The sequence below is a fragment of the Schistocerca serialis genome, chromosome 2 (assembly GCF_023864345.2).
Source record: "Schistocerca serialis cubense isolate TAMUIC-IGC-003099 chromosome 2, iqSchSeri2.2, whole genome shotgun sequence".
NCBI classification, from domain to species: Eukaryota; Metazoa; Arthropoda; class Insecta; order Orthoptera; family Acrididae; genus Schistocerca; species Schistocerca serialis.
The window spans coordinates 376,359,026-376,378,371 of NC_064639.1; the positions used below are offsets into that span (position 1 = coordinate 376,359,026).

The window sequence follows — 19,346 nt, forward strand, 5'->3', positions numbered from 1 at the left end:
TGTAATACACCTTTTTAGCGCCACGTCAAAGACCTTTGTCAAAGAAATTTGACGAATATTTAATCATATTTCTTTGTCAAAGAAATATGATAGCGTAATACCGGCCTAAACAATAGCAAGGGATAGTGACAGTTGTGTTTGGTATTGTTTAAGACGAGAGCACACGACAGACAGCGCTATCAGGAGAACGTCTTCCGTACATGCCTTGTAAGATATTTCCATCAGTCGTGTTAAATATAATTCTTCTCACAAATCACCTAGTTACTACAAAGTAATTTGTTCTAAATGAATGGAGCAAGTCTTCGTTACCTTTCGCTCGCCTAAGTATTGCCAATATTCACTGAATAGTAAATTTTGACTACGAGCGATCAGTATGCTTATGATCTTTTAACGTTGTTGTACCTGGCGATATTTTGAAAGTCACTCGAGTCTGTCAGCAATGATTTTAAACTATACTGTTGCTCGTCTGGGAATAATAAACGGAATAAAGGACCGGGATTCAGTACTTCCATCACACGAGCAGTCGCTCATCTGCATCGTTAAACCTTGAGGGCATAACCGTCAGAAATCTCTCAAGCGCCAAGCCATGCGCGGAAATCACCTATCTACCTGTCACGTCGAGACAGCACAGTGACTTCAGAACACGTTCCTACCGTCGTTCTAATAGTCATCATAGTTGGTAATAATACATGTACACACATTCAAAGCCGGCCGCAGTGGCCGAGCGGTTCTAGGCGCTTCAGTCTGGAACCGCTCGACCGCAACGGTCGCAGGTTCGAATCCTGCCTCGGGCATGGATGTGTGTGATGTCCTTAGGTTAGTTAGGTTTAAGTAGTTCTAAGTTCTAGGGGACTGATGACCTCAGAAGTTAAGTCCCATAGTGCTCAGAGCCATTTGAACAATTTGATCACATTCAAAGTCACTTCCTACTAGTACACGTTACTGCGTGTAATATTTACAAAACAACTTGTCGCTGCTCAGATGCTGTATCGGACGCTCGGAGCGGCGTCCAAAAAGTTATCGTACTCGGAAAGTACTATCATACATAAGAAATGAACATTTTTGGCGAGCATTCATCTACGCGACCTGCCTCTCAGGCGGTCCACTACTGACTTAATGTTTCGAGAACGGCAACGCCTTACCTGGTGTCCCCTCCACTGACCACACTGCACGCCGGCAAGAAAAGTGACAAGTCGAATAAGGGCAAATTTAGTTTATTCGACTTGTCACTGAAAAATACGTCTGAAGTGCTCCAGTGCGAACGAAAAATATAATGGAAGTTTACTGGCGTGCTTGAAATTTAAAGGAAGCTTACACTGTTTGCTCGTGTTTTATAGAGCTAATTCTTTAGATAGATTATTCTCAAGTGTTTACATTTTTGATCCGTGTCACTGTTTCGCCAATGTGCGATATGCTTCCGCTCTCGTGAGTAATACCTAGGGCTTCATCCAAGGATATTTCCTTTTTTCCGCCGCCTTTCTTTCAAATTCAAACACAATGCAATTGTGGTACTAGCAACAGCAGCACATAAGAACAAGTTGTCGTCGGATATCTTGAAATTTGACGAAGAATATATAAACGTTATTCGTTATTGCGCTTGAAAATGTTTGCGCAAAGTTTCATTGTACTGCAATCACTCGAATTCGTGCGGACTTTGTCATGTCAAGTTTATGTAAGTATACGTGTTTGAAAATGAATGAAGGATTAACTGAAACAAAGGAATCTGACCCAATAGGTGTTCTCCTCTATCGCCGCCTTTAGAACACAATTAAAATAAATAGCTCTTAACATGAAGGGTTATGAACTCCTGGGACTATTTTATGTCTTTGTGCAATATCTCGATTTATTGCACAGCAGGACTGAACGGGGATTCCTCTTCGACACAACCGTTCTGCAGGCCTTTAAGCTGTTGAGAAGGTCTACCTAGACACCAATATCCTTCTAGGATAGTCGAAACTATTTCTGTGTTCCCGCACAAACGCCTCGTCCATATAACTTCCGGCTACTTCACTCTCGCCCACCCGCTCTAAGCAACTCACTGCCTTCCATATGTAACGTTCAGTCCTCCGCCTGCTCAGTGTCATTTGAAGTGCTGCGTCTTACTTTAATTGCAATACATAGCAAATAGTTTATTTCACGTCGCCTTAGAGAAGGTGTGAAGTCCTTCTGTTTAAATTTTGGCAAAGCCTTTGGTTATTACTATTATTCTAAAATTTATATACACTCCTGGAAATGGAAAAAAGAACACATTGACACCGGTGTGTCAGACCCACCATACTTGCTCCGGACACTGCGAGAGGGCTGTACAAGCAATGATCACACGCACGGCACAGCGGACACACCAGGAACCGCGGTGTTGGCCGTCGAATGGCGCTAGCTGCGCAGCATTTGTGCACCGCCGCCGTCAGTGTCAGCCTGTTTGCCGTGGCATACGGAGCTCCATCGCAGTCTTTAACACTGGTAGCATGCCGCGACAGCGTGGACGTGAACCGTATGTGCAGTTGACGGACTTTGAGCGAGGGCGTGTAGTGGGCATGCGGGAGGCCGGGTGGACGTACCGCCGAATTGCTCAACACGTGGGGCGTGAGGTCTCCACAGTACATCGATGTTGTCGCCAGTGGTCGGCGGAAGGTGCACGTGCCCGTCGACCTGGGACCGGACCGCAGCGACGCACGGATGCACGCCAAGACCGTAGGATCCTACGCAGTGCCGTAGGGGACCGCACCGCCACTTCCCAGCAAATTAGGGACACTGTTGCTCCTGGGGTATCGGCGAGGACCATTCGCAACCGTCTCCATGGAGCTGGGCTACCGTCCTGCACACCGTTAGGCCGTCTTCCGCTCACGCCCCAACATCGTGCAGCCCGCCTCCAGTGGTGTCGCGACAGGCGTGAATGGAGGGACGAATGGAGACGTGTCGTCTTCAGCGATGAGAGTCGCTTCTGCCTTGGTGCCAATGATGGTCGTATGCGTGTTTGGCGCCGTGCAGGTGAGCGCCACAATCAGGACTGCATACGACCGAGGCACACAGGGCCAACACCCGGCATCATGGTGTGGGGAGCGATCTCCTACACTGGCCGTACACCACTGGTGATCGTCGAGGGGACACTGAATAGTGCACGGTACATCCAAACCGTCATCGAACCCATCGTTCTACCATTCCTAGACCGGCAAGGGAACTTGCTGTTCCAACAGGACAATGCACGTCCGCATGTATCCCGTGCCACCCAACGTGCTCTAGAAGGTGTAAGTCAACTACCCTGGCCAGCAAGATCTCCGGATCTGTCCCCCATTGAGCATGTTTGGGACTGGATGAAGCGTCGTCTCACGCGGTCTGCACGTCCAGCACGAACGCTGGTCCAACTGAGGCGCCAGGTGGAAACGGCATGGCAAGCTGTTCCACAGGACTACATCCAGCATCTCTACGATCGTCTCCATGGCAGAATAGCAGCCTGCATTGCTGCGAAAGGTGGATATACACTGTACTAGTGCCGACATTGTGCATGCTCTGTTGCCTGTGTCTATGTGCCTGTGGTTCTGTCAGTGTGATCATGTGATGTATCTGACCCCAGGAATGTGTCAATAAAGTTTCCCCTTCCTGGGACAATGAATTCACGGTGTTCTTATTTCAATTTCCAGGAGTGTAAAAGGAAAAGTAGAGATGGCTACATTTATACATTATTACATAACGTGGTTGCCACTTTACAACCTCGTAACAGATGTTTTCGCCGGCGGGTTTAATTTTGTTGCGAAGTGACGCTGGCACCTGTGAGAGGCAGCTGGGGTCACATATTTGGCGTCTGCCGTCGAGCGCGCGTCGCCACATTGCCGATGCTGCCGGCGCAGCGCTTTGATGTACCCCGCCTACGTCACGCGACGCCAAGTTTGAGCGCCACTCGCGTGACGTCACACCCACGACCCGCCGCGCCCATCATCGCTAGTGGCACATTCTGCGTGACGTAAATCTAATTTCGTCCTTTCACGGTGGAAGAATCTGGTAACATTCACTCCTACAGGAATCGACTACCCTCTAGCCCCTCTCTCAAAGCCCCTGACGTGAGACTAGAGGACGACTTACATTCAAACGTTCAGAATTTCTTAGAGCAAACTGTGACGTCGGAGATCCAGCAACAAATTAGGATTCTTCTGTGACGTTATTGTTATCTACATGAATGTTTCGCCACTGCATAATTGCAACGAGATTGAGAATGCCTTTTACAAAACTTGTATTTGCAGCAGACTTACATAAACTTGACATGACAAAGTCCGCACGAATTCGAGTGATTGCAGTACAATGAAACTTTGTGCAAACATTTTCAAGCGCAATAACGAATAACCGACAGAAAGAGACATCTTTTAATTTACAAATGAGAGAGTACCTTTTGTTAATTGCGTATATTCCTCAATGTGACGACCATCTGCATCTAAGACAGTCTGGAACCGCACTGATATACCACTTTACAACTTTTAGCAGCACTTTTCGAAAGGTGGACGATGGAATGTTCAACTGTCGTGACACAGGTCGTGCGCTGCTTGAAGATCGCACATTGCATTCAGCATTCTCAGCTATGGCGACAGTAACTTTTCAACATGTTATTAATAAATCGCTGCAGCTGTATTGAGTCGTTTATTACTGGATCAGTACCAGTTTCGTGGCACTAAAAGCCACTTGTTCAAGTGAACATATAACTAATACGTTCACCTGAAGATGGGGCTTTTAGTGCCACTTAATGGTCAGTGATCCTATAATAAAGGACTAAATACAGCTGACGTGGTTTATTAATACCCAAGATGACAACTCATAGCTGTGGTTACCCTGCCTACAAGGTTGTCTGCACTGCTTTAACAATTTGTGGCGCAATTGGCCGTTAGTCTCTCCCGGGAACAATTCCCAAATCGCCAGTTAATCCCATCTGAATCATGTTCTTCATCACCAGTGCGCAAAAGAGGACCTCCCCGTATTCCTTTAATGCGCTGATAGTCACGAAAAGCATCAGCACTATCGCTTCACGAATGAAGCCCTGCTCACTTTTCCCAGACCCACGTTGACTGTCGGCAACCGCAATGCACACTGATGTTTTTGTTTCAGTCCTACGTCGCTGTAAAAGTACCGGCGCCTAACGGCAAGTCATGACACTTCCACTACTCACCCATACAGTAAATAGTTTTACATCTGTACTGGTTCAAATTGCGAAACTTTAATTATAACCACCCTTCACATTTTTCAGACATTATCCACATATACCACTGGACGTACCTGCAAAATTATGTCATTGTACGATGCACAGTTCTGAAGCTATGATGTTAAAAAGGGCTGTACGATTCTCTCAAGAAACTTGGACGGGGTTCGGGATGCTTAAACCGTTGAAGAAATAAAAACAAAATAGGAATTTTCGTCCTCAAACTGTCTGTGGTTCAAAACGAAATAACAGACTGTGAGAGATAGAAACGCCTGAGCATGCCACTGGATAGAGGAAGGTTCAAGCTTTATATTCGAAAATACACTATAGCGTATGCTCTACATGAATACCATGCGTTGCTCAAGAACTATCGAAACGCTAGTCCATTTAATTCCAAACACGAATCAACAGGTCCCTGTTTAATGAACCTACAGCTTCAACAATTCGATGTCTCAGCACTTTAAGAGTATATACCGTAGGTGGGACGAAAACCCTATCTCTTATGTACCCCACAGAAAAAAATCGCAATGTGTGAGGTCTGGTTACCTAGACGGTCAAAAGCAATGAACAAGATATTGTTGTGCACCTCTTCCAATCCAACTTCGTGGGATGGTGGTGGTGAGATAACGCCACACCTCAAGGTGAAAGTGGCGCTTCGTCATGCATTAAAAAAAATCATTGGAGTCTTCATGAAGTTGAGGAAAAACCAATTTTGCAGTATGTCTAGCTTTGACATTCCTCTCAAAATTTCCTACGCAAAGAAGAAAGGTCCATAAATTTTGTAAGCAGAAGTGGTACAAAAAACATTCAGTATTGGTGAATCTCTTTCATGTTCGACGACGACACCAGGATTTTGTGACCCCTAAATTCTTACTTTATGGCGGTTTACTTTAACACACAGATGCCGATTCGTCCGAAAAGATGAGTCGTTTAGAAAGTGTGTTCTCTGTTATATCCTGGGCAACTGAAATGCAAAATTCGTACCTTCTGATATGGTCGCCGGGACACAATTGCTGCAGTAGCTGGAAATTGGAAGGATTTATATGCAGGCGTCGTTTCAGAACACGCCACACTACTTTTTTTAGGAAGCTGAAGCTCCAGGCCTATCCGTCTTGGGGACTTCGACGGTCCGCGTGAACGCGTCTCTGATAGGCTCGACATTTTCATCAGATGTACGTGGCCGACCAGCTCTCTTTCCTTTTCATAAGCAATCAACTTGCAATGATTTTGTAAACCAGCCATAAATCTGCTTGTGCAGAGGTGGTTTCTTACTGGATCGACGGCGGAATGCCGGACGGTGTGGCCGAGCGGTTCTAGGCGCTTCAGTCTGGACCCGCGCGACCGCTACGATCGCTGGTTCGAATCCTGCCTCGGGTATGCATGTGTGTGATGTCATTAGGTTAGTTAGGTTTAAGTAGTTCTAAGTTCTAGCGGACTGATGACCTCCGCTGTTAAGTCCCATAGTGCTCAGAGCCATTTGAACCATTGACGGCGAAATGCACATTGCACTTGAACAATGGATAGACCTCGAGCAAATTGCAACACACAAAATGATCTCTCTTGTGGTGTAATCGCCATTTTGCTACAAACAAACAACAGTCCAGCTGCGTCAAAATTTTTAACCTTCCTCTAAGAAGTGGCATACACAACATGTATCTATCTGTTATAGTTCGTCTGTGCTAAACAACTGAAATCTGTTCTTTCTTTCTGAATCACCCTGTACTTTCTGCTGGCGCCATTTCCGTAACCGTCGAGAAGCCGCGCTGTATACATTAATTACAGTTCAGTTAGCAGCAAATATCAAATTTCAGCAACATACTGCGACGGTGTAGGGCCAACTCTTGACTGTCAGCGAGCCTGAGTTAGTCATAGTGACCATACACTGTGTCGCCGACGTCTTGGCGAGTTGCCAGGCCGTTGATTGATTTCATTGTGAGATACTTTCACTACAGGACGGCAGATCGTAATGTTCTCCTCCTAATCCGATGCCAGCAGATGTTCAATAGTCAGGCCCTTTCATCACGCTTGTGTGTTTTGGGTCTTCTCTGTCGACGGGACTGTCAGCTGCCGTCGTATACAGAAAGTGCTCCGCCACGTCAAGAAATACCAGAGTGCGACGCACGACGGCGGCGTCTGCGACCCACGCTCTCAGCCGACACGACACCCAAATAAACACAGCGAGCGGCGCGGTGCCTGGCTGGCTCTACAGCTCTGGCACGGCGACAGGTCGAAACTAATTTTATCGACGCAGCGGCCCCACGGCGTGACTGCAAATATAGGACGCCCTCGCAGCTCCGCTCTCTGACGTCACCAGGGAATGAACCGCAACGCGAAGACGGCGTCGTCACATCCAACAGAGAACCACCGAACATCTACAACGACAGAAAACAATACCAACACCAAGGAGTAGTGGTACGACACAAAGGAAAGTTGGTAGGCGAGTTTCTACATCTGAAAGATGGCGTTGCATACGAATGATGTCAGTAACGTCGCTATGCTGGTGCGCATCGGGTTTGCTTTAAATACACGCCTTTGAGATTGGACGTAGTGAGTTAATGTTAGTCAAGAATATCTTTAAGGGGGAAAAAGACGCTATAATCAAGAGTTCGAACGAGATCGTGTAATAGGGCTACGAGAAGCTTCGCGATATTTTAGAAAGACTTGGCCTCTGTGCATGATTGCTGCCAGCGGTGGCCACAGGAAGGAAAGGTCGCAAGAAGACCTAGCTCCCGACGGCCACGTGGCACTGCCGAGAGGGAAGACAGTCTTGTTCGGCGTACAGCTGTGACGCATCTTACTGTGCCTGCAGCAGCTGTTACAAATCGGTTACTTCAAGGACAGCTCCGAGCCAGACGTCCTGCAGTCTGCATTCCACTGACCCCAAACCTTCGCCGTTTGTGATTTCAGTGGTGTCAAGCAGGAGCTTGAGAGCGGGTGGAGGTCGGTTGTGGTTTCTGATGAAAGCTGGTTCTGCCTCTGCGCCAATCATGGCCGTTTGTCGGTTAGGAGGAGGCCAGGCGAGTACCTGCAACCAGCGTGCCTGCGGCCTGGATGCACTATACCTGCTCCTGGAGTTATGGCCTGGGATGCGATTTTGTAACCCAACATGCTCTACAGAATGTCAACATGTTGCCTTGGCCGCTTCGATCACCAGATCTGTGTCTAAGAGCACATATGGGACATCATCGGAAGACAACTTCAGCGTCATCAACAATCCCAGCATTAGGCGACATGCATGGAACTCCATCCCATAAACTGATATTCGACAACTGTACGGTACAATGCATGCAGGTTTGCATGCTTGCCTTCAACATTCTTTCGGTTACAACGGTTACTAAAGTACAAGCATTTTTTCTCTTGCTTCGATTAATGTGAGACCTTGCAACGTTAATCACTTAAGTATGTTACCTAGACAAATGTATTTCCGTAATTTTATTGCTCTACGTTAATTATTTCTTGGTGTTGGGATTTTCTTTATGCTGTTAGTCTACATAATTATTCTGCAGTACACACTTACGTGTTTGGCTGAGGGTACATAGAACTACTTTCAAACTGTTTCTCTACCGTTCCATTATCGAATATCACGTGGAAAAAAGAACACCTAAATATTTCCGAGTGAGTTCTGATTTGTCTTATTCTATCACGATTGTTATTTCTTCCAAGTAAGAGGAATCAGTTGTGTGTTTTGGCTTTCGGACGAGAAAGTTGATCAATGTATTTTCGTGGAAGGATGTCGACACAAAAAAGTGCAATTGTTTTGATGAGTGCCGTCCTAACTCGCTTTATCATATCCGTGGCACCTTCTCCACTTCTCCACTGTTTCGTGATAATACAACACGAGCTGCCGCTCTCGTAAAAGTTTTTGATGTCCTTCGTCAAAGACACCACGAAAGGACCCGATAGCATGCAGTAATGCTGCTCGAGAGAACGGACAAGCGCACCCAGGCAATCTCTTTAACAAACCTGTTGTACCTTGTAAGTGTTATGCCAATAAAACACAGCCTTTGTTTCGCCTTCTCCGCAATATTTTAGGAGGGGGCGTTCAATATGTCAAGCACAACATTCTTTCTCTCAATCGGTCTGGGTTGAAAAAAAATGCAGAATTTTTTTGTGGGATTTCGTGGAATATTCCCACTTCAGCCCTTATGGTTTCACCAGGCTCTGATACGTGACGGCTCTGTGCGTAACCTTCAAAATGGCGTCTATAACTGCGTTCCAAGCAGAGAGCTGTCATTGAGTTCCTGTGGCGGGAAACCAGAGTGTCGCAGTTGTTCATAGGCGCTTGCAGAATGTCTACTGAGACATGCCTATGAAGGAAAGCACGGTAAGTCTGCCATCATAGCAAAAAGGTCGCTGAAACCTGTCCGATCTCTCTCGAGTCAGCCGGTAGCACACGGCTGCGACGCCTGAAATGTTGGACTGTGCAAACATTTGACGGATCACAATCAAACACTTCGCTGCTCAACTGGATGTCTCTGTTGGTAGTGCTGGCCAACCAGTTGGGGTACTCAGAGATGTGTCCCCGATAGGTTCCTCGCCACCTAACGGAAGACAAGGAAAGGACCATCTGTGCGGAATCGAGTGTCCGTTACGAGCCTGATCGTGAAAATTTTTTATCGAACAACGTCACAAGCGATGAAACACGGCTTCACTTCGAATCGGAAAAAAGGCAATCCATGGAATGGCACCATACTACCTCTTCTCAGAAGAAAAAGTTCAAAACCACCCCCTCAGTCACTGCGATGGTATTGTTCGACACACAAAGGGTTACTTTGTTTGATGTCCTCCCTCATGGTGCTACGATAAACTCCGAAGTGTAATGTGCTACCGTCAGGAAACTGAAGAAACGACTTAAGCGTGTTCGTCGCCACAAAAAAACGAACTTCTCTTTCTCCATGACAACGGAAGCCCTGACACAAGTTTGCACATCTGAGAGTAGCTCACAAAGCTTCATTGTGATATTCTTCCCCATCCACCCTACACCCTGGCTGTCACGTCTTCCGAATACCTGGATGGTGTGGAGCTTATTGCTGCAGTAAGATGCTGCCTCCGACGTCGACCAGTAGGGTAGTACGATACGGACATACACCCCACCCAAGTAAGGTCGTCGGAGATTATGTTGAAAAATAAGTTTTTGCAACCAAAAGAATGGGAAATAATATAGTGCACTGGAATTCCGAATAAAACTAGCTTTCTTTCAGAAAAGAAAATGTGTTGAATTGCTTATTGATCGCCCTTCGTGTATGCGATAATTACAATTTAAGTTGTTTATAATTGTAATCCAATGGTAAAAGTTGAATCGACAACATTTATATTGGTGTAATTCGTCGTGCAACCGAAATTAAACGGACTGTTTTTAGTATTCATGAGAAGTACTTCACTTTTTATGGTTCAGGGTCAGCTGCTACTTTCCGCATCGTACAGTTATCTTGTCTAAATCAGTTTGTAATTTGTTTCGATCTTGTGGTAACTTTACTAGACCGTAAACGAGGGAATCACCTGCAAACAATCTAAGAGACCTGCACAACTTGTCTCCTAAATTGTTCTTATACATCACGAATAGCAGAGGACCTATAACGCTTCCTCGGAGAACCCCAGAATTAAATTCGGTTTCTCCTAGATGACTTCTCGTCACCTGCTACGAACTACGACCTTTCTACCAGGAAAAAGTGACCCAGTTGCACAGCTAAAACGACACTCAATAGCCATGCTATTTGATTAGAAGCCGCTTGTGAGGAACGGTGTCAAAAGCCTGCTGGAAATTTAGACATATGGAGTGATTATAAGATTCCCCGTCGAAGGCATTCATTACTTGCGGTGAATAAAGAGCTAGCTACGATCTACAAGAACGATATTCTGTGAATCCCTTCTGGTTGCGTGTCAACAGATCATTTGGTTTGAGGTATTCCATCATGTTGGAACTCCGTATCTGTTTCACAATACTACTGCAAATCTATGTCTGTAATGTGGGTCTACAGTTGAGCAGTTTCCTTTCTTGTGTAATGGTGTGATCTGTGCAGATTTCCAGTCTTCAAGTGCGTATCTTTCGTGGAGCGAGTGGTTGCATGTGATTGCTAAAAATAGAACTTACGTGAGAGAGACGTCTCTCATGAATTACGCATCCGGTGCTTTCGTCGAGTCGTTGGCACCTCTCAAGCAGCTACGTGCGATGTCAGTGGAGAACGCTCAGAATAGCTGTAGTCCAATGTAACTGTGTCACGAATAATGAATATTTCTGCTAGATGGGGACTCGAACGCACGTTTCTTGCTTTTCTCGACCGGACAACTTGACCATTAGGTTACCTAAGCTCGCTTCCAGCCACGACTCAACATTTCATTATGTTTCTTCTCACCGCTTCGGAACACCACTAGCAGATGTTCACCCGCGAAAACCACCACTGGATGCCATCGGATTATGCAAGAAGTCCATGTTACAAATTTTAATTTGCCACGACATAGCCATTACGTTACAAATCCAGCGTTTCTCGACGGTTTGCAGTTGTACAATCCCATTTTACTGCATCTTCATTGATTAACTATACTATGGCTGATTTACTTCATTTCGGTGAATTTAATTCAATTGATGTATATCTGCAAGATGAAACTGGAACTTCGACATAACTGCGGATATGCTTCACGGAGATGTTTCGAGTATTGTGCTACAAGGAACCCTGGTCTCCTGGGACTCTCTACAGTATAACTGCATTTGTTTTGGTTTCTTTTTTTCTTTTTCTTTGAGTCATCAGTCTTCTGAATGGTTTCATGCGGCCCGCCACGAATTCCTCTCCTGTGCCGACGTTTCCATCTCAGAGTAGCAACTGGAACCTACGTCCTCACGTAATTGCTGGATGTGTACGAAATTTTTCCTCTACAGTTTTTACTCTCTACAGTTCTGTCTAGAATCCTGGAAATTATTCCATGATGCATTAAGAGATGGCCTATCATCCAGTCCCTCCTTATTGTCAGTGTTTTTCCACATGTTCTTTTCCCCGCCGATTCTGCGAAGAACCACCTCATTCATTAGCGCACCAGTGCACCTAGTTTTCAATTTTCGTCTGTAGCACCACACCTCAAATGCTTCTATTCTCTTCTGTTCCGGTTTCCCCACAGTCCATGCTTCACCACCACACGATGCTGTGCTCCAAGCGTACGTTCTCCGAATTTTTTTCCTCAAGTTAATGCCTGTGTTTGATACTAATTGATTGCTATTGGTCAGGAATGTCCGTTTTGACAGTTCTGGTTTGCTTTTTATGGCCTCCTTTATCCGTCCGTCATGGGTTATTTCGCTGCCTAGGTAGCAGTATTCCTTAACTTCATCTACCTCGTGATCATCAATTCCGATGTTAAGGTTCTCGCTGTTCTCATTTCTCGTACTTCTCATTACTTTCGTCTTTCTTCGATTTACTCTCAAACCATATTCTATTCTCATTATACTATTATTTTATTCTGCAGACCCCGTAATTCTTCTTCACTTTCACTGAAAATGTCATCAGTGGATCTTATCACTGATATTCTTTCACCTTCAATTTTAATTACAATCTTGAACCATTATCTTATTTCCTTTATAGCTTCTTAGATGTATGGTAGTACCGAAATAAAAACGAGTGGATACTTGAATGCTGAATATGTCTGACAAATACCGGGACTCAAACTGTCTTACATCCTTTTTAATCCGAGCACTTCGTTCTTGGTTTTCCACTCTTACAGTTCCCTCCTAGTTCTTGTAGATATTGTATATTAGATGTTTTTCCCTGTAGCTTACTCCTATTTTCCTCAGGATTTCGAACATTTTGCACCATTTTCCATTGTGAAGTAGATATTAAAGTGCGTCATGTGGGAATTTGAGCTGGACTGGGGGCGTAACCGGATCGCCGAGGCGGCTAAGGCAACCGCTCTAGAGAAGCGGAGCATCCACGTTCGAGTCTTGATCCGGCACAAATTTTCACAGGTCGCCGTTGCATTAACATGAACAAAATTCTCTTTCACTATTCCGTTCACTCACGGTGCTTGTTGACCACAGAAACGCCCGTTTACATCTTCGCTCTGAATCTTACGTTCACTAATGCTCGGTTCTGTCTCTGATTTGTCCTCTTCCGGCAGTGTTCGTTGCAATTACACACAAAAAACAACATGGATAGTTGGCCGATATGCAGCACGTGTATGTGTTCACTGAAGGTAATGGAAGAAAGACACAGCGACGCTTATACTGAGGTGTTTTCCCAGCGACGGCAACCACGTCACAGTCTGTTTCGTCTGAGAGTTGTGTAATTACTCTTCACTGGGCCTTGTACGTTTCGGTGATTGCATGTTATTGGTTTTTTCATTGTTGTAAAAATATTTTTACAGAAACTAAAGTAATTGGGAGTAGCCAAACTAATATTCAAATGGTTCAAATGGCTCTGAGCACTATGGGACTTAACATCTATGGTCATCAGTCCCCTAGAACTTAGAACTACTTAAACCTAACTAACCTAAGGACAGCACACAACACCCAGTCATCACGAGGCAGAGAAAATCCCTGACCCCTCCGGGTATCGAACCCGGGAACCCGGGCGTGGGAAGCGAGAACGCTACAGCAAAACTAATAAATTATTATACCTCTGTTACTACACAACAGAGCCACTGGAAGACCACGGGTCCTCTTGAAAAACCTCCAACATATTGGTGAAGTTCAGGTCCACCCCTTACACGGGCGGGTAGGCCACGACCCGAGTTTGAGTCCCGGCATTTGTCAGACATATTCAGCGTTCAAGTCTCCACTCATTTTTATTTCGGTTCTATCACTTCCTCCGATGAGGAAAAATAGAGCGATGGGCTTTGTAGCGCTATTCTTTTAATACCAAAACCCTCAAGGACGATCGTTTCGTTAGACTGTCGAGCTCAAATCATCCAGTATCCCCGTCAGGGAGGAACCCCGAGCGACAAAATACGGCAAGCAGCTTCGTGGTTCAAATACCGTACTGAGTAGAAGTAAACCATAAAGGGTGGTGATAGTGGTATGACATATTTCAGAAGAAAACACTGAAAACACAAATTAAGACGTTTGATATGAAATGTGAAAACACATCCTTCAGAGTAAGATTATTGTCTTACGCATTTTGACCGAATAAATTCCAACATATATTTGTTGCATTGTAATCTGCTGTTGACAACTGAGGTTCAAATGGTTCAAATGGCTCTAAACACTATGGGACTTAACATCTAAGGTCATCAGTCCCCTAGACTTAGAACTACTTAAACCTAACTAACCTAAGGGCATCACACTCATCCATGCCCGAGGCAGGATTCGAACCTGCGACCGCAGCAGCAGCGTGGTTCCGGAGTGAAGCGCCTAGAACCGCTCGGCCACAGCGGCCGGCGACAAGTCAGGAAATCAAATAAACTATCTGAGCTGGACATCTAGATGTCACGCGGAATTGGTCATTAGTGTTCCAGAGTGCTACCAGGCGTCCAGCTAGCGTAATGACTGCGTGGAGAGTTATAAAGTAAGGAGTACAGTGGTCGAGCAGCGCCTCATAAGCCACACATTTCTGTTTCAATGGTAAACGACTCTCGAGGTTGCGTAAAGTGCGACACCATGGGACAGTGGATGAGTGGAAGCAAGTGATCTGGACCGTTCAATACCGCTGCGCCCTGTCGCAATGCGATGGGTTTGAGTCTGGTGAATGGTCGGAGAACGTTAGCTGCTCCCACGCGTTATGCTAACAGTGAAGTTCGGATCATGGATGGCGGTTATCGCTGAATCAACCGATTTTCGGCTACACCGGTTTCTTTACGTCTCCGGCTTAACCTGACTGTTAAAACCGCTCAAAATAACCGGTTTCTGAAGTACCGAATTTCGGTTTTTTATTGGTATTACTTCTAGTAATAAACGTAAGACTTGGAACATGGAATGAAAAATTCTGATGGAGGAGGAGGAGCAGGTGATCACGATCGATATGCGGTTGAGGCTGAGGCAGAAATCGATCTCATTGCCTCCAGCAAAGATGGCGACGGTGAAGGAACAAGTCGCGGTGACGCTAAGAGCCAAAGGTCACAATTTGAAGATTTCCTCGTATGGTCACTTTCAGATGGTACCAATTTTTTGTGGTTCAAATGGCTCTGAGCACTGTGGGACTTAACTTCAAAGGTCATCAGACCCCTAGAACTTAGAACTACTTGAACCTAACTAACCTAAGGACATCACACACATCCATGTCCGAGGCAGGATTCGAACCTGCGACCGTAGCGGTCGCCCGGTTCCAGACTGAAGCGCCTAGAACCGCTCGGCCACAGCGGACGGCTCCAATTTTTCATCCTGAAGTAGCCACCAAATTGTGGGTTCAGTTATTATCCCAAGTTCATTCATGAGTCAATGAAGTTATAGGCTTATTAATTAAATTTACCTGCTCTTGCAAAGAACATTGTGAATGTTTTCTCCTTTTATGATGAAAGTTTGTTGTGCCTCCTCCCGTTTTTAATATCTTAAAGCAACTAGAGCATTGTTCTTCATTGCTTCTTCAAAACTAGGGTTCGTACCATTGTGCAATATAACTGTTGTCCGAGGAAGACCGCGAGAAACTATCGTATAGACCAGATAGGAGCAAGTGTTGCCATTGTGCATTTATACACATTTTCTAACAGGCTACACCACACAGTAACACGTACATTTTTGTCTTTGCAGTGCTGTAGCGATTATTATGTTATGCGCTTGTTTCTAACTGTAGGCGTTATAATTAAAGTAGTGCCGACTGCTTTTCCCAAATTTTATAACGACCCAATATTTCAAAGCAATAGAAATTTTACGAAGAAATATTACTCTTTTTTTAAAAAAAAGTTTTCTTTGAAAACCAAAAAATTTAACACTGCCGTTACGGCGAATTGGTTTGGCAGTTTTTCACCTACTTATTAACAAAAAACGAAAAAACTGTTACAACTGAGACCAAACAGATAGCGAAATATACCAATTATCGGGAACTAAAATACAGGTATCGGTTTTAACCGATCGGTTCTTCCCATCCTTTGTACGGACGAGGTGGCGTTACGGTATGGTGGTGCTTTTCTTGGTCAGGAGGTGATCTCCTCATTGCGCTTAAAAAAGCACTTTATGTGGAAGGTTATCGACAAATTCTACAGCATCGCATATTGCTTACAGAAGAGGAACAATTCGGAGACAACGACTGATTCTGTCAGCATGACATCATAAAGCAGCATATGCGAGGCAAATGTTTCTAGACACATAACATTGCTGGAATGGTCTGGCTTGCCCGCAGTCCCAATCTGAACTCAATGAAACACCCTTGGGATGACGTAGAACGTCGGCTTCGCTCTTGTCACGGTCCGCGTGGCTCTCTCCGTACTTTTTTTCTTTTTTCACTCCATACCCCAACGTCCAACATTACTTCCTTCTCCTGTTTCGTCTCCTGCGGACGAAACGGCTGCCTTTCTTCCACAGACATTCAGGTACCTTACTGAATATGTCCCCAACAGAGTTCAAGCCATCATACACGCAGTGAGTAGACACACCCCATGTGTCTTTTGATCAGGTAGTGTAACAGTAACAGATCCAAGAAACAGTGACGTAGCCCACGGCAGTGCTGGTTAAGAAACAGCAAATGACTTCCACAGCGCTTGGTTCGATTTAAAAAAAGTAAATGAGCTTATTTTGGCTGTCGGCTTATCTTTACCAGAACGTCCGCACTTGATGGGTTCGTTAGCTGTAGTACGCAATGTGCAGTCGGTGTCCGCTCGGACGCTGACAAGCTAAATGGCGCGCGATCCGGAGTTAACTGATGGCAGCTGCGGCTCGCTTAACTTGGTCCAGACGAGGGATCTCGCGGTCAGTTGCCGGGAGCGGAGCGTGGTTTCCAAGTCTGCACACTACCAGCGCAACTTTTAGACTAAGCCCCTGACTGACTATTCCAGACTGAACAATATCCGACAGTAACAGCAAACCCGCTTTTGCTGAGAGCCGCCATTTAACGGCGACAAGGCGCTAGTAGACGGAGTGCATTTGTTACTTATAAAGGTGGACGAAACTAAGGACACTAACAGGCTACTATCGTGAAATATTTCTTTAGTTCTGTAGTTACCTTTTTCGAATTTTATTGGGCTGCTATTACTGCCGCGTTTGCTCTGGAATTAGCTGCACCATCAGTAATCACATTCGGTCTTGCCTCTTTTGTCCTTAGAAAGGTTTGGCTGTTAATATGCAGGTCACAAAGTTTCAAAACAGTGCACCCTTCGCTTCAGAGTAAAAGATTCATCACGCTACGTTGTGTGAATCTGATCCTGCACTTCAATGGAACTTATCTTTTTATTCCTGCTTCAGTTCTAAATGCCCTTTTCGCAAGCTTTACCGCTCAATATTACGTTAGTTCAAGTAATGTAATAAGAGTGTAGCCAGGGATAATGTGACGTCGGCAATGGGCATTTGGGCTCTGAGCATGTGGCACCATGCATCTCAGGGGAGGTGCAAGGCAGGAGAAACGTCTTGCGTTAGCGATATGCAAACATACAGATGGCGGTAGTATTGCATATACAAGGTATGAAGGGTAGTGCATTGGCGGAGCTGTCATTTGTACTCATGTGATTCATGCGAAGAGGTTGGCGACATCATCATGCCTGCTCGACGGGGATTAACAGACACGAACAGCGAAATGTTGGCTGGAGTTACACAAATGGGACATTCTATTTCCAAAATCGTTAGGGAATTCAATATTCCGAGTTACACAGTATCAAGAGTGTCCCAAAAATACAAAATTTCAGGTGTCACCTCTCACAACGCACAACGCAGTCACAGACAGCCTTAAATTAATGACCGAGAGCAGCGATGTTTGCGTAGGGTTACCAGTGCTAACAGACAAGCAACATTGCGTGAAATAACCGCGCAAATCGACGTAGGGGACCGTGTCCGTTAGGACAGTGCAACGAAATGTGGCGTTAATGGGTACGAAAGCAGACGACCAACCCGAGTGCCTTTGCTAACTGCAGGACATCACCTACAGCGCCTATCCCTGTCACGTGAACACGTCGGTTGGACCCTCGACGACTGGGAAACAGTGGCCTGGTCAGATGGGCCCAGATTTCAGTTGCTAAGAACTGATGGTAGGGTTCGAGTGCGGCGCAGACCCCACGAAACCATGGACCCAAGTCGTCAAAAGGCAATTTGGAAGCTGGTGGTAGCTCCATAATGATTTGGGCTCTGTTTACATGGAGTGGACTGGATCCTCTGTTAAGTTCAGCTACTAGGACACCGTTTGCAGCCATCCATGGACTTCAAACGACGAGGTCAGGTCACTGGGGCACAATTTTTCGTATCTTGTTTGAAGAGCGAATGATCTGGCCACCCACATCGCCTGACGTGAATCCCAGCGAACATCTATGGCGCGTAATCCTACTCCGCCAACACTTTTGCAATTATGGATGGTTATAGTGGCAGCGTGGCTCAGTATTTCTGCAGGGGGCTTCCAACGACTTGTTGGATCCACGCTACGTCTAGTTTCTGCACTACGCCAGGCAAAGGGAGGTCCGACATCGTATTAGGAGGTATCCCATGAATTTTCTCACCTCGGTGTATAGCTTATGGCTAGAAAGCGAGTGGTTGGTAAGCATTAACACGAGTGAATTTTGTGAAAGAAAACGGTATCCGTAGTATTGTGAACAATTATATCCTTTATTCGTTGTGCGATTGGCTAATTTTGACACTAAGTCATTTTCAAGTACTTATACATAAGTATTATGCAATATGTCGTAGGTGGTGTGGCATACACAGTGTTAATTGTTAGCTACAGAGAAACGTCAAACGTATCGATGTTTCCATCTAGTGACATGTCTCTCTCGTATGAGCTTGTGGTAAGATTCGTGATTCTGTTGTATTGGTCCATCCCTGTTAGTCATATACATGTAATTCTTACTTGGTGTTTTCTCCAGCCCACTGAAATATATTTTTGTTGTTGCTTGATATGATAAAACTGGAGGTACGCGACCTGTAATTGTTTTCACATTTATTGGATTTCAGAAAATGTCCTTTATTGGTTAACTATTTTTATTGATTACTAGTCTCGGCTAAAGTTATTGGCCATCTAGAGGTCAAGTCTAAGATATTGTCGCGTCATAGTGTAATATCAAATAACCTGCACATGCGCAGAGTAAGATCATAGTTAACACACCGTGCAGACATAGCATC

The 19,346-nt window shown here is 45.3% G+C and overlaps 1 protein-coding gene across 9 annotated transcripts in view; it reads right to left on the bottom strand.

The window, feature by feature from the left end:
* The window catches only part of LOC126457194 (sodium bicarbonate cotransporter 3), a 989,834-nt gene that overhangs the window by 313,518 nt on the left and 656,970 nt on the right, over positions 1-19,346 (bottom strand). The gene's annotated exons all lie outside the window — the stretch shown is intronic.